Source organism: Chiloscyllium plagiosum, chromosome 5 (genome assembly GCF_004010195.1).
Source record: "Chiloscyllium plagiosum isolate BGI_BamShark_2017 chromosome 5, ASM401019v2, whole genome shotgun sequence".
Lineage (NCBI taxonomy): Eukaryota > Metazoa > Chordata > Chondrichthyes > Orectolobiformes > Hemiscylliidae > Chiloscyllium > Chiloscyllium plagiosum.
The window spans coordinates 9,782,585-9,799,998 of record NC_057714.1 but is presented as its reverse complement, the minus strand read 5'-3'; positions in this window follow the sequence as shown (position 1 = coordinate 9,799,998).

The following is a 17,414-nucleotide window of genomic DNA, read 5'->3' as shown; positions in this document are numbered from 1 at the left end:
ACTCCCAGCCTCAGTGTGGACCCGAACTCCCGGCCTCTGTGTGGTTTCGACTCCCGGCCTCAGTGTGGACTCAAACTCCCGACCTCAGTGTGGACCCGAACTCCCGGCCTCAGTGTGGTTTCGACTCCCGGCCTCAGTGTGGACTCAAACTCCCGGCCTCAGTGTGGACTCAAACTCCCGACCTCAGTGTGGACTCGAACTCCCGGCCTCAGTGTGGATTCGACTCCCGGCCTCAGTGTGGACTCGAGCTCCCGACTTCAGTGTGGACCCGAACTCCCGGCCTCTGTGTGGACTCGAACTCCCGGACTCAGTGTGGATTCGAACTCTCGGCCTCAGTGTGGACTCGACTCCCGGCCTCAGTGTGGACTCGAGCTCCCGACTTCAGTGTGGACACAAACTCCTGGCCTCAGTGTGGACTCGAACTCCCAGCCTCAGTGTGGATTCGAACTCCTGGCCTCAGTGTGGACTCGAACTCCCAGCCTCAGTGTGAACTCGAACACCCGGCATCAGTGTGGACTCGAACTCCCGGACTCAGTGTGGATTCGACTCCCGGCCTCAGTGTGGATTCAAACTCCTGGCCTCAGTGTGGACACGAACTCCCGGACTCAGTGTGGATTCGACTCCCGGCCTCAGTGTGGACACGAACTCCCGGACTCAGTGTGGATTCGACTCCCGGCCTCAGTGTGGACTCGAGCTCCCGACCTCAGTGTGGACCCGAACTCCCGGCCTCAGTGTGGACACGAACTCCTGGCCTCAGTGTGGACCCGAACTCCCGGCCTCAGTGTGGATTCAAACTCCCGGCCTCAGTGTGGACACGAACTCCTGGCCTCAGTGTGGATTCAAACTCCTGGCCTCAGTGTGGACCCGAACTCCCGGCCTCAGTGTGGACACGAACTCCCGGACTCAGTGTGGATTCGACTCCCGGCCTCAGTGTGGACTCGAGCTCCTGACCTCAGTGTGGACCCGAACTCCCGGCCTCAGTGTGGACACGAACTCCTGGCCTCAGTGTGGACCCGAACTCCCGGCCTCAGTGTGGATTCAAAGTGGACCCGAACTCCCGGCCTCAGTGTGGATTCAAACTCCCGGCCTCAGTGTGGACACGAACTCCCGGCCTCAGTGTGGATTCAAACTCCCGGCCTCAGTGTGGACCCGAACTCCTGGCCTCAGTGTGGACACGAACTCCTGGCCTCAGTGTGGATTCGAACTCCCGGCCTCAGTGTGGATTCGACTCCCGGCCTCAGTGTGAATTCGAACTCCTGGCCTCAGTGTGGACCCGAACTCCCGGCCTCAGTGTGGATTCAAACTCCCGGCCTCAGTGTGGACCCGAACTCCTGGCCTCAGTGTGGACACGAACTTCTGGCCTCAGTGTGGATTCGACTCCCGGCCTCAGTGTGGATTCGACTCCCGGCCTCAGTGTGGATTCGAACTCCCGGCCTCAGTGTGGACTCGAACTCCCGAGCTCAGTGTGGATTCGAACTCCTGGCCTCAGTGTGGACCCGAACTCCCGGCCTCAGTGTGGATTCGACTCCCGGCCTCAGTGTGGTTTCGACTCCCAGCCTTGCGGTGAAGCCCAGTGCAGTCTGGGTTGGGTATTCTGAATTGTTATTTCTCTATTTTTCTAATTTACAGCTGGAATCTTTATTTCTTTATTTTTCTATATTTTTCCCTAAGCATTTGTCCTTAAGAATCTATGTCTGGGTATCTTGGAAGCTAAGGTGGTGTCATAAGTGGTGACTTGTGAACATTTCACTGCACTCATGTAAGTACATGTGACTGTAAAGCTAATTCGAATACACTCCAATCACAAGAAGATATCACATTGGGAAGAGCTATCCACACCGTGGTAGAAATTGGAACCAAAATAGAACAAGAGAATGATGGGAACATAAATCCAACTGAGCTCAAGAATCTTGTCAGATTTTTCAACATTCTAAGTTACAAAATTAGCAAAGCATTGCATGATAGGCCTGCACAAAATATCTTTACATCCTTTGATGCCAGCACTTATTGTTCCAAATGTCAAGTTTAAAAACACAGAAATAGGAACAATGTCCTCTTTTTCACGCCAATAAAACTTTTGTAAGAAAGTGGGACAGTTTTATGCAGGAGTTAGAAATGGCTATTGAACTACAGAACTAGTGATATGTGCACAAATAGATCACCACTTTAGAACAAGGATCTTTGGAAGAGAACCCAGTGTACCAGGACATGCTTTCATTAAAATATTATATTATGATATGCCACCATTGGAAGATACAAATTATTTTTTATTTCAATATAACAGGTGACTTGTCGGGACCAGACATGACCCAGATTACACAGATTATCTAATAATTTCAAACTTGACACTGGGTATTTATTCCAGTATTTGCTGAAAAAGTGTATTTGTTGAAGAGAAGAATGCAGCAACCATCTGAGAGACAACTGCAGGGAGGATGCAAATCAAAGGTCTGTTCAGTATACACTTAAAACATAGGGACCAACACTATGTGGTATGGGAGTAATGTCACCACAGTCCCACTCCCTCATTTCAGCAAAACAAAGCAGAGAGGAAGTATTGTTTATGATATCCACAGCTGGTATGGGAGTTGAAACCATGCTGTTGATGTTACTCTACATTACAGACTAACAACTGAGCCAACCAACCCCAATACAGCAGTACATCATCAAAAACCAACACTTCTCACTCTTGAGCAGAAATGCGCGCTTTCCATTTAAAAGTCTACCTCAACCACCTCAGCTACTAAATACTAGTGATCAATGAAAATTTACTCAACAAGTGGTTGACTTCATAGGTCTCAGTAGAATGTTTGCTGAACCTAAGTGAAAAAAATACACCACCTAAGATAATTTATATTGCACTGACATCGCTTCATGACTGCGTGATCAGAAGCCACTACAGGTTTTGCGAGCGTCTAAGAATTATTCAATTGTCTTCCAACCACAAACATATCTTCAAAATCTGATCCTCAGGTGTCATCGATACCACAACATCCAGGGGTTAGTAATATATTTTTGACTCAGTCAATTCAGTAGTTTAACAGAAGCAACACCAAACTAACACAGTCTTCTTGACAGGCAAAACTGAACTCGATAAAATGACAAGGCTATCCAAAACATTACGAGCTACAATGGAAGGATCATATGTGACTGTGGCATATTACGGTGTCAAGAGAAGAAGATTAATTCTTTCAGAAATACAACTAGTATTGTTAATATGATTTGAGGAAACTAACAATCCTCTGAGAAGGATGAATCTTCAACAGCCAGAGGACATCTTCAGCAAAGAGCATTCAGGAAATCAATGATCTCCCAGATTCCAATGTCACAATGAATGGTATTTGAATATTGCATCCTCACACAAACCATTCATGTTGTCAGTCTCTTAAATAATCATTGACGAGAGGAGTAGGGGGGCAAGAGTGGTGGTGGGTGAAGTGTGTAGTGGCAAACCTATTTTACTTGTTTGAAACAGTTGTATAAAGTATTTAATAGCTAGAGAAAACAAGTTGAGGGAGGTGCTGATTAAAATTGTACCTGAAAGGGCTAACTGATATCATAAGATAAGCTCCATCCATCAACATATGGAGGAATGACCCTGGGAGGAGTTAACCAGTTTCCTGTTTGATACCATTGCTGTGTGAGAATGTTTCAATCAAAGTAATATTCACTTATTGCTATGTTGAATTTGCTGCCCCAAAAGAGACCATCATGTATTGGGACGGCGCTGTAACTTTAAGAGGTTATTTTGTCCTGGTTTCTTTTAAGTGGGAGATTGAATGAGCTGAAGACCATGAGAGTAAACAGCTTGGGAGGCCTTGGGTTATCTTTAATGTGACCTCAGTGGGTGTGGCCAGCTCTCAGAGCTAAGGATTTCTGGGTAGCATCAGTAGCTATTGGGGTGTCAGCAGAGTTGGAAGCTCCAGTGAATGTCTCCTGGCTGTTATTCTCTCTGAATTTTCTCCTGATGTTTCTTTCCTCCTGGAGTGGAGAATTGCATGTGAGAATCTGTGTCCAAAATTTCCTTTTTTGCCAAGGTATGCATTTATGTGATGATGCTATATTGGAACAGTTAATTAGCAATATCTATTATTCTGTTAAGTTTTCCAATTGAGTAAAGTTATTCCAAATTCCTCTTTCTTTGGTTGTATTTTAACTACTGTGTTTAAATACATTATGTTTTGCTTAACTTTGAATAGTTTGACCAATGGCATTGCGTCTGGAACAGAAACTTTACATTTACCTTTAAAATAAGAAAACATTAGGGTCTGGGCTTTCTTCTTAAAATATTTTGAGGGGGTCTGCTCTGCTCCATAACAGCAACTCAGTGTGATCTAACTGGCTATTATTTAATGTGCAATTAATGTTTTTACCATCCCTCTAAAATCAAGCCTTTCTTCAGAAGAGGAATTTGTCGAGCGTGCTTCCCTGCACGGAATCATTCGTTTAAACTCATACCAGCATGAAGGTTTGGTGGCATTGAAGCGATCTACAGCTTCTCAGCATTACCATCAGAGCAGATGCCATTTTAGTACTTGGCATCCAGAACCTGAAAGCACCAATTCTTCAGAGGGACATTTTGCGACCAACCTGTTTAAAGATGCAATGTTTCGACTTAACTTAAAATTTCCGAAAGGTTACATCATAGTAAACTTACAATTTGCTATGTGCCATCTGCCTGCAGGCATTTCTGTGGCCCATTGTCTGCTGATGCTTCAACATGGTGCTCGGGGACAGGTGGAAGAGGCAGGACACAGCTCTACTTCAGCTGGTGTAAGGAATAAACTGAAGCAAATAGTATTGCCATATGTTAGCTATTTAGACAACTGATCTAATCAGTCCCCAAAGTTGGAATTGCATCAGATGTGCTATCTTCACAGTTTTACGATTGCACAACAACTAGGACACAAAGCACATCTTCCTGATAGTCAGAAAAGCCTGTTTTTAAAATTTCGAAATGAACTGATAATTACCACTTAGATATTATATAACCAACAGGATGTGCCCATGTGGTAAACTGAAAATCTCCTGTGAGGGTATGGAGATTCAGGGGCAAAATGCTTACTTTCAGACTTACCTCTCAGCACTCTGTGTGTCAGTAAAATACTGGAATTGGTCCCCACTGTTTCATTGGCAGCCGCTTTGTTTCTTTACAACTTTGCAAAAATCCTTTGTGTCAAGCGTTACTTACTATCTGAAGAACGATCAGTGAGGTTAAAAACGCGTGGATATATCTAAACACAGTGCAGTAATACACGTGTACGATAACTATAACCAGAATTTGAGTGATCACTAATTTAATAGAGCAATAAAACCCGCATCCAGCTTATTAACTCTGGTGTGTAACCCTGAATTGTGCTGCTGTTCTGATTCTTGGCAGCAGATAGGCAATGGCACGTTGTAAAATATGCCTGAGTCCTGGAGAGTTGTGCATTAATTACAGGCTACTGTAAGAAACTTCCAGAAAATTGATTCCTCTGAGCTTCACTGGTGTTTGTCAGCCAGATATGACAAGGCTGCAATCTTTCATTGTCCAGTAAATATTTCAAACTGTTGACCTCACTTAACCTTATCTCCTTCAAACTGTTCTTCTACTTAAAGCTGACATGACTGATTATTTTTGCAAACTACAGGAAATGTGGGCACTGATGTACATGTTACCAAATATTTATTGATTGTAATTTGATATAAATAGACATCAGTTGCTTGAATAATTAGTTTGGTCAGTGGTGAATGCTGTTGGTGTCAGACTTTACAACTAAGCAAAATATTGAACTGAAAGCTTGAAATGTTACCATAAGCTCTCCTGTATGCATCAGAGTTTCAGAGGGAAACCCTAATGGTTAAAGAATTCTTCCACAGAGATGACAACATTGGCATCACCATTATCGTCTCCCCATTGTCACCAAACGTGAAGCTCAAAAATCTTTTCGAACCAATTCCTGAAAATTTCAAACAAATTATTATCAATGCTATGCCCATCATTTACCAGTCTTCTATTTGACAAAAATCCCAGTGATAAACAAAATTATGCTGCTTTTGTGTATTTCGTGAGCAAATGGGAACAAAAATTTGCATACAAGTAAAAACATTGAAATTTTGCAGATGAACAGCCAGTTTCAAAGGAGCGGATTTTGCTTGAAGTTAGTATCTCATACCTGGCCTTTTACCTGATCTATAATGGGCGCATTTCAAACGCTTGGAGGTGGAAGTTAAAATGACATGGTAAGGGGCAAAGCTCTCCTGGGAACTTGATGCATGATGAGACAAAAGTATAACTGCTTCACCAATGGGATAGGATTTCAGAAGAAATTGAGGAAGAACTGAGGGGAATATGTATTAGAGTGGGTGAATTCAACTTCAAATCAGGTACAGAGAGGGAAATAAAGGGTGGGATTTTGCCCCAGAGGCAGAGGCGAATGATTCAGCAATTTTGTGTAAGTGGATGACACATGTATTGCCCAAACTCTGTAGAGTTTTACTACAAAGAGTTATTTGAGGCCAATATTCACCCACCCAGGAATGGTGGGCAGAGAGGGGATGGCCTAGAGGTATTATCACTGAATTGTTAATCTAGAGGCCCAGGTAATGTTCTGGGCACCCAAGTTTAAATTCTGGTGGGATTTGAATTTGATAAAAATCTGGAATTAAGAATCTGATGAGGACCATGAAACCATTGCAGATTGTTGGAAAAACCCATTGAGTTCATTAATATCCTTTAGGGAAGGAAACTGCTATCCTTACCTGGTCTGGCCCATATGTGACTTCAGACCCACAGCAATGTGGGTAACGCTTAATGGGAGTGGGCAATAAATGCTGACCTGGCCAACATTGTCCTCAGGAACGATTTTTTAAAATTAAAGTGCTTTAAGTGAGGCATTTTTACCACAGAGGTATAACTGTGTAGGGGCACATGGATCCCACTGTGTCAGCACCTCATCCAAACATTTGAGATGGCCATGCAATGGGAAGCCATTGAACAAATCAGCAACCATTCAATCTTTTGAATAAAAGCAGAATACAGTGCACAGGAGTTCGTACATTGCCACTGACCTGCCCTATGGGAATCAGAGCCCTTGGATGGTGAGTGCTGAAAGTGAGGGAAGAGCTGGGAGAGAGGGGCATGCCATTTGAAAAGGAGTCAGTCTAAGTCACTGAGAAATGACAATGACAGTTTGTGCTTGAAGTTATTAGTTCTGTGAATGAGGCTGCCCAAGTCAAACTCAGCTTTTCAATGTGCCTGCAGTGACCAATTGAACAGATATCAATAATTAGTCGTTCCCACAAAATGGTGACTGTAATGCTATAGCTTAAAGGCGAGTCAAGACATCAGATTCTTGGAAAATTCAGGCCATAGAAAGACAAAGAAACTGTGGAATAAGACGTAGAGAGAAAAAAAAATGAGAAGAGAGAAAAAAACAAGAGATAAATTGATGGATGAAATAGCTTCTGTTTCACAGAAATTTTGAAAGTAAAAAAAAATCCCTGCATTCAGTCAGCTGAGGCAAATTTACATCCACAATTAATGAGGGATGCTCATTAAAAGTAGATACTGTTGACAGAGAGATCAAAAAATCTCCCTGGGGACGACAGAGGAACCTCGATTATCCGGCATTTGATTATCCAAATGTTGGATTATCCGGCAAAATTGCAAGGCCCCGATGCTCCTCTAAACTATGTTGTCCGGCATTCGGTTTTCCGGAATTCGATTAACTGAGCAAACTACTGCCTGCCCATGTCCTTCGGATAATGGAGGTTCCTCAGCATTAAGGATGAAGATCACCAGTAGGAGGAGGATAATAGTTTGAAAAAATAGTTTGAAAAGACGTAAGAATGTTTCCCAACTGGTCATCCATCTTGTCGAGCACAGTGTAAGACAGGAACTAATATCGATTCTGATCCAGAAGATCTCATCAAAAGTGATGCACTTCTACTTTCTGTTGGAGTTCCAGAAATGTTTGTGTCTACAGGGAGGTGGCCCTCCAACTCTCCCAGGCAATGACAAAGGATCCCATGCATCCTACACGTCTTTACAGACAATGTTGGAGATTAATGCCTAAATTCAAAAAGACAACATGGTTTGGGAGGTCTAATAAAAAAGTTACATATTCACAGTTAAATGTTAATGATAAAATGGGATGCAGTGATGAAAGCAAGGTCATCCAGATGGATCTTGTAAAGCATGGAGTTCCCTGATTGTGGCTGTCAACCTGGTCCAATCATGGAGCCCTGGCTGACAGTAAGAAACAGGATGGTCAGAGAGCTAGCTCTGAGCAAACTAGATCAGGGTCAAGGACCTTGCATGTGTTAAAGGGTGAGTTGGTGATGGGGTACCAACCTCTGTGGAGTTACTTCAATGGCAACGAGAGAGCAGCATGCTCCTAAAGAAATCCATGCACAACAGTTGTCTTAGAGTTGGGGTAAGCATTACTAGCACCACGCCGTTATTTGGAAAGCTTGACTCATTTGATCATGCTCTCAAAGACTGGGTCCAGTATGTGGAATGCATTAATTTTTCTGGCCAAATGACCTTGGGACAGATGTAAAACAAAGAATAATTCTCCTGATGGCTTGTGGGCCTGCAACTTCTTTACTTATTCAGAGTTTAACTTTTCCCGAGGCACCAGATATTAAAACCTTTCAAGAGATGATGGATTCTAAGCTTCCTCTAATTCTGAGATGCTATCTGTTTACTTGGCATTTCAAGAACCATTCAGGAATCATATTGGGATCATATTGACAAGGTTAAGATGGCTGGCAAAGGTATGTTACTTTGGTTTAACTCTTCATGAGCTGCTCAGAGCCCACTTGGAATATGAGATTAGTGATGTAACTATGCAAAAGCACGTACTAGCCGAAACCCAACTGAACTTCAACTGTGCACTACAACTGGCTTTCTAATTAGACAATGCAGCAAGTAGAGCATATGAGTTGCAGGGTACTCTGAAGGAAGTGGACACCCTCACCAGTCCAAATATGCTAGGGGAAACACCACATGAGTGAAGGCAATTGCATCGCCTCTCTCAGTCCATATCCTGAACCGATGGACTCTAAGTCAGCCCACAGCAAAACCCCAAAACAAAGCCAAGCCTCGGCCAAGTGTTTAAAATTTTCTTCAGGATCTGTGCAGGCAAGTTATTGTAGTTGCTGCCTGTATGCGGACTTGAGACAACAAAATAGTCCTACTCGACCTAAATTGAGTAAGGGAGAGTGCACAGCCTGGAAAGTCCACCTACACCTGATTTGGAACAGTTAAACTGCTTAGCAACATCCAAATCAAAACCAAATGAACATCTGGTGAAATGGTCACCCAGTTCTAATGGAAGTCAATACTGGCATGGCTGTTTCAGTGATTGCAAAGCTAGTCTTTTACCTAAATTTATTCTGGACTCCAACCCTTAAGTTTGTGAAAGACATCAGCTAGACTGAGAAACTATACCAAGCAGCCTTTACAGATGAAGGATACAGCTTTGGTTTTGGTCCTTTATAAGAAGTAATTGTTTCAGTTACTCCGGATTGTAGCCAAAAGCTCAGGGCCAAGCTTGATGAGGTGAAATTGGTTGGGGAAGATTCACCTGGATTGGCTTTACATTTTTCGACTAGGAAATGGCTGCCTGATGAACTCCTAATTAAAAACTCGGAAGTTTTTCAGCAAAGTCAAGGGATTATCAAAGGAGTCAAGGCCACCGTGCATGTTGGCTAGAAGCAATTCCATGATTCTGCAAGGCCCATCGAGTGCCATTCATCTTCTGGGCAAAAGTAGAGGCAGAAGTCTGGAGGCTGGAATGTGAAGGAATCATCAAACCAGTGCAGTTTGTGCAATGGGCAGTACCAGTCATACCAATTGTGAAGCCTGATGGGTCAGGTTGCCTTTGAAGGGATTTTAAACAAATGGTAAACTGCTTTTCATAGCTGGATAAATACCCAAACATTTGCATAAAGGATCTATTCACAAAGCTGGCGGGGGGGCTGCTCTTCACGAAGCTGGATATGAGCCATGCGTAATTGCCAATTACGGTTAGATGAGGATTCCCAGAAGTATACTGCAATTAATACCAATTTGTACCAATATTCAAGACTGCCACTTGGGATATTGTCAGCCTGTGCCATTTTTCAACGGATGATAGAGAACATTTTACAAGGTCTACCCCAGGTCGCCATTTATCTAGACAATGAGCTAATAACAGGAAAAGCAAAATGGAGCAATGAGAGAACTTTGACGTGGTGCTTAGGTGTTTCTCCCGGATGTGCAAATGTCTTAGAAGGGAAACATGTGTGTTCCAGACACTCCAACTGACATAGGCGTGCTACAGAGTCGACAAGACCGGCTTACACGCATTTGAAGAAAAAGTGAGGCCAATAAAAGATGCCCTGGCTCCCACTCCTGTTTTGGTGCTTAAATCTTTCCTTGGATTGGTGAACTATTGTGGAAAGTTCATACATAATCTGGCTTTTGCTTGGCACATCATTAAAAAGGGTCAGCCTTGGAAATGGTCGCATAGCCAAACCATAGCTTTCAAGGAAGTGAAGAAACAGTTAACATCCTCTAAACTGTTGGCACACTACAATCCCAAGCTAGACCTGATGTTGACCTCCCCATACAGCATTGGGGTAGTAATATCTCATAGATAGCCCAATGGAGAGGGACACCCATTAGCATATGCATTCAGGACTTTGGCTAATGCAGAATGTAAATGCACCCAGATAGGGAAGGAAGGTTGGTAGAGATATTTGGAGTCACCATTACCTTTACAGATATAAATTTGTAATAATAATGGACCACAACCCCCTGTTAGATCCACTTAAAGACGACAAGGCAGTGCCACCTATAGCTTCAGGTTAAATTCAGTGGTGGGCTCTCATATTAAATGTGTATAATTGAATTGAATTGAATTGAACTTATTGTCACATGTACCGAGGCACAGTGAAAAGCTTTGTCTTGCGAGCAATACAGGGAGATCACAGAGTTAAGTAGCACAGATAAGTAACATTGATAAGTAAACAGTGGCAAAACGAAAACACAGGTACAGGCGAATGTTAAGAGTTTGTGAGTCCATTCAGTATTCTAACAACAGTAGGGTAGAAACTGTTTTGAAACCGGCTGGTGCATGTGTTCAGGCTTCTGTACCTTCTCCCCGATGGTAGAGGTTGTAGAAAAACATTGCCAGGGTGGGATGGATCTTTGAGAATGCTGGTGGCCTTTTCTTGACAGCAGGCCTGGTAGATGGATTCTATAGATGGGAGATTTCCCTTTGTCATTGCCCGGGCCGAGTTCACCATTCTCTGTAACTGTCTCTGATCTTAAATGTTACAGTTGCCATACCAGGTAGTGATACATCCAGACAGAATGCTCTCAATGGTGCACCTATAAACGTTGGAAAGGGTATTCGTCATCATGACAGATTTCCTCAGTAATCAGTGCGACCACATGAAGAGTCCAAGAAAGCTTGTTGTTGATGACCACTCCCAGGAGCTTGACACTCTCCACTCATTCCAACTCTGTGCTATTTATGTGTAGGGGAGCATGAGTAATATCCCGCCGAAAGTCAGTAATGAGTTCCTTGGTTTTGCCAGCATTGAGAGCTACGTTGTTCTCAGTGCACCATTCTTCCAGATCTTCCACCTCCCGTCTGAAGTCTGTTTCGTCACCATCTGAGATTCAACCGACTATGGTGGTGTCATCGGCAAACTTGTAAATGGCATTCGTCTGGTATTTGGCAACGCAGTCATGGGAGTATAATAGGGGGTTGAATATGCACCCCTGGGGGGCTCCAGTGTTGAGTGTTAATCGGAAGTTGGAACACCATCCAAGAATCCAAGTAGCCAATATGGATGCATTCAGCCACCTTCCACTGGCAGATACACCACCGATGGTACTGCCATTGGAAGAGTCTGTACATTTTCTGGACAGCCCTCCAGTCACAGCTAATAATATCAGACTTCGGAAGCAGAAAAGTCTGGTCATGGCAAAACTGGAACAGTTTTGGTGGTGATGGGGGAAACCAAGAGACCATTGCAACCAGAATTGAAACTTTTGAAAGACCAGATCACATTAGAGGATAGGGGAGCAGAGTGATTGTCCCAAGCAAAGATCACCGCCAGATACTGGCTGAATTCCACCAGGGTCAGCCAGAGGTTTCCACAATGATAATATTGGCGAGAGGTTATGTCTGGTGGCCAGGATTGGATGCATATATAGCTGTATTGGTAGGCCAGTGCCCAGAGGCCCAGCAATGGCACAAATTACCATCAGCAGCTCCCCATATTCATGACAATAGCCAGGTAAACCCTGGACTCAGTTACATGTTGACTGTGCAGGTCCTTTCATGGGCTGAATGTTCTTAGTTATTGCAGATGGCCACTCAAAGTGGTTGGATGTACATGGAGTTCATTAATCAAACACGGGCATGACACCAGAAAAACTGTGCACATCTTTTAAAATAAGTTGAGTCTCAGAAATGTTGGTCACAGATAATGGGAATTTGGGTCTTTCCTAAAGTCGAACTGTATTCTTCATATAGGGATGGCTCCATACATCCATCATCCAATGACCTGTGCAGTCCAAACTTTAAAAGCAGGCTTCAAGAAGCAGCCTCCAGCTTCACTAGCTACCAAACAGTCCCAGTTCCTATTGGATCATGGAACCACCCCTCATGCAATGACAGGGCTAGCTCCAGGAGGGTTGCTGATGGGGATAAGACACTGCACCTGATTAAACCTGATCTTCACAGTCCTGGGGCTGTGGGGGGGAAGTGAAAGGACATCAGGAATACCAACGCTGAACACAAGGCACCGCTAGCCGAGAGAGACAATTTACTTCAGGGGATGAAGTTTTTTTTTAGGAATAAATGACCCTGAATGGGTTCGGGGCATGGTTGATGTGAGGTCAGGTCCAGTGTGACACATTAGGTTTGGGCAGGTGCGATGGTCCTGCACGTGGGCAATATGAAAGGTGCAAACCCGCAAAAGATACGGAAGCAGCTCCTTGACTGCCTTTATGAATGTTCCTGAACCCGTGGGCTCTACCTCTCCATCAAACATTGAAGATACCTCAGAATCTGGGATGGACATGGCGGCTGTCACCACCTCGACTCCTCTATTGCCTGAGGAGAAGAATCAGTTTATTCCGAGATGCTCCAGGCACAAGAGGTGAGCTACAGTGCATTCCACCCCTCTCATATCCGAGGCAGAGTTGGAGGAACCTGACCCAGTGCAAAGATGTCCCAGGAGGAGCTAGAACAAAAAGAGCCAGCCTATGTCATCAGACTCAGAGGGGAACGGATGTAGTGATTGGAACAAGATCAGTCAGGTGGACCTCATAGAATATGAGTTCCCTGATTGGACCAGATTAACATTCCCAATCAGGGAGCCCTGGCTGACAGATATAACCCAGAGTGTCAGGGGTTATGTTCACTCTGAGATCTGGCTCTGAGGGAGCTGGATCAGTGTTAAGGACTCTCCGTGGGTAAATAAAGGGTGACTTGGTCTTGAGATATCGGCCTCTGTGGAGTTATTTCAGGAGGAGACAGAGTCAGTGTTGAATTGTATCTTTATTCTAAGAATTACTTGGTAGTGTGTACAAAAGGGATGAGGTCACGGTGACATCAGATCACAGGAAAATGAAGCCTGTGCTGGAAAGGCTGTAGCAACTTGTAAATGTTGACATCAATAAAGCTTCTTGCACTGGTTAATGTCATGGGGCTAAATGCAGCAACTTTGTGAAACTCACTGGAAGGTTCAAGATAAAATGTCACCTTAGTGTTGTTAATGGTGGAGTGGTGTTTATCATCAAGCTACTTATGACAGCCTGCAATTGACAGGATATCTCTCTCGCTGTCATCAAATGTTGCTGGCCAATTTGGATATTAATAATAGCAACCACTGTTCAGAAATTGTTATGTCTGCAGTAAATCCATGCCTTTGACATATAGTTATTGAGGCAAATATGGCAGTCATTGGGTACAGGCACAAACAGAACTGAGTTAAGTAATCAGCTTATCTCTTTTAATTTAATGGCATTCATTAAGGGATGAATATTGGTCAGAGTAACAAGAGACCTTCCAAGTCTCAAACAGTCCTCTTGACTGAAGAAAATCATAGTTAAACACGAAAGAACCTGATCAGAATTTTGTTAAATTCTCATCTGAAGACAACTCTTCTGGTGATGAGGAACATAGGAACAGGAGTCAGCCTGTCACCTCCATGGTATTGCAGTGCCATTCATTTTGACAATTGCTGATCTATTGGTGAACTCCATGCTGCCTCAAGACTGCATTGCAGTATCAGCCTTAAACATTGCTAGGGGATTGAAACTCATGACCATCTGCTTCAGGTACAAAAGAACGGAGCCAAATTAACATAATTCTTTTTTTAACTTTCTTAAAAAATTGCAATGGTTCTTCCAAACTGATAACAAAATATGATTATGTTCTGGCTAGAATACTTTTGGTTACATTGTGAATGGTTAGTTAGTGCAAACAAGTCCGATACACTCACCATCACGTTGGGGTTGGGACAATAGGGAAGTATCTGGAATTCTGTGTGAATGTCAAAGCATAACTTGTAAAGTTTCACAATTTAGCCTGAGGGTCCTGAAGCATTTGGTTGAAGGATGAGTAAAATGGAAGTTGATGGCTGTCATCACCATTAAAGTAAACATAAATAACATTGAAAGCTACTTTGTGACCTAAAGTAAAGATGTAAATACAAAAATCACAGTTTTCATTTTCATTTTGAATCTATTTTGTTATTTCCTGTGTGATCTAAGTTTGTAGGAACAGCATATGTATCAATTTGGAAAATGCCTTAGTTGTTGATGTTTGAAACTTGCATTTAGTAAGTAAACAGCAAAATGTACGGAACTGTTTTCACAGGTCAAAGATAATCAATAGGAAAGGATGCAAACCCACTGCAACAATTCACCAGTTAGAACCTCAAAAAGACTCCAGGAAACTGCAGAACTGCACAATACTTGGAAAAGGCATAAAGTACATAAGCCACATGGCATTTTGTGCCATTTCTTTCCCAGACAAATTACTTTCTGGTTTCATCATAGAGCGATGCATTAACTATCACCTACTTTTTAATGATTTGTCATCCAATCTTTTATTGCTGTACTTTGTCCTCTTATTGAAAGTTTCTACTGGCGCTCTTTTACATTTACATTCTAAGAAAGCACTGGTGTGTTATTTCACTGACACTTTCTGAGTTTAACTCCATTGCTTCCTCACTGTGGAGAAATGATTTCTACTTTACTCAGCAGAGGTGATCTCCCTTCTTATGGAGTTTCCATACCAAGAGTGTATGGTGATTATTTGGGGATGAATTGACACAACATTCTGAACTGGTTGCCCCACAACAGTCATTGTGTGAAAAGATTGATGGTAAGCATTCTCCTTTACTGAGCCTGGGCTGCACCTAATGTCAGAAACAGTCTGATTCCAGGAACATTGCACCGAAGAGCTCAGTATAATATTACCTCAATATATTGAAATACCTGCAGAAAATGACTCCATGTCAACCTGCTTTGTGGTTTCCAGCTGTGTAGCTGGCTGTGTTGTTTCCCAGCAATGGTTGGTGTCTGCTTTCACATGCTCCCATACATCTTTTCAAAGGTTAAACAATCAGTGAGAATGCGAGTAGGTACAATAATAGCACACGGAAATCAAAGTGAATGTGAACCTTTTCCAAATTATTAGAGAGAATTGTAGTAGGACTGGTGGGCGGCTTCATTCACTTTCTGTCAATGTCAGGGTCTCATCTGTGTGAAAAGTGAAATGCCATCCTATTACCAATCATTAGGAAGAGTGACAGCATCATTTGTCAGAGGCTAGACAACATTGCAGCTGCTGTGCTTTTCCCATTTTCTGCGAACAAAATTGGCTCATTATAGCCCCAGGCAGCAACAGTGCTCTTTCAAGCAAATCTGTCCCTGTGCAGAATGGCTATTATCTCTCCAGTTTTTTTTTGAAAATAAAAGAGAAAAAACCTTGCAAAAGTCAGCAACTCTTCAGCTGAATAAGTGATAGAAATGCACTAGAAAAGAGTAAGGGATTTCTAGTAATAGGATTCGTTTCATAAGACACCAGATGTCACAAAAAGGCAGATAACACCAGATATCAGTTGACCCCAATGCTCACAGTTGTGACCTATGGCCTAGGTATAATTGCTGCAGATGCATTGCTTTTATTGTTCAGATGTTCCTTCGTGGCCCACTGTTCAGAGGAACAGATGGGTCATCAGTAACCATTTGCTGTTCTCTCATTCTATGCTCCACAAAGCTCACTTTTGGCTACCTAATAGTTAAGATTTAACCAGCTAATAGCTTCCTTCTGCCAGCATTTTCTTTACTTCATATCATAAAATAGATTTGATTTGGATGATGCATAGAAAATAAAATTTACTACAGTTCCCTGTATTTGGAAACCAGAGATTTGAAATGTTTGAGCTGCTTAATTTTGATTGATTAAGTTCCTCAGACTAAGCAGTAATCTTGATGCGTTAAATTGTATTGTATTTTCAAATGTATTTCAATTATGATTTCATATAACAAAATATTGATTACATTGCTATAATAGTTACTTAAACAATTCTCAGCATGAGGTAATGTACACACTGGCAAAAGCTTGGTGCAAGTGCGACAGATCAATCAATTGTGAGTTTACAGTGGCCAGGCTAGTTTTATGTCACACTATCTGTAATGGAGTTGTCATTATTATAATACAGTGTATGGTGAAGGTGCTATTTTCTGGTATACTAAAAAACAATTGCTTTGCTGTAACCTCGCCTTCTGATATCACTCACTCCACATGGGCAATTATAGTCTTTCATCCTTTCATTTCAAAATCAGTGTCTTCACAAAACTGGAATACAAACAAATTAGAAGGTGAACAATTAACGGTTCTGCAGTCTACCTGATGGTTTAGTAAGTTTTTTCAGTAAGCAGCTAAACCATGCATACTGCTTTCAATCCTCAGCCTGTGCTAAATCAGCCAATGTCAGTGGGGGCTTGTAGCTGGAGAGCTTCCATTGGTTACTGCATCCCGGAATAGGATGGTTAGCATGAAGCACCAACCTTACATTTAAATTCTAAGAAAGCACTGGTGTGTTATTTCACTGACTCTTTCTGAGTTTAACTCCATTTCTTCAGGGGGAAGACAGTTTTGCATCACTTGGCCACATCACTTCAATGAAACAGGTCTTGTTTCTATTCCAATTGTCTTTGTGCCCGAGAACTGTGACACAGTTTGGTTAATTATTTTATTATTATGCTGTCACTATCCTTTATTTGAACAGGGGAAAAGCTAATCAGCACCAGAAAACAATTAAAACAAAAGTATATTGGGCTGAATTTTACCAGAAATTGGCTGTGTCAATTTTGTTGGGTTTCATAAAGTGTTTCATGTTCTGAAACT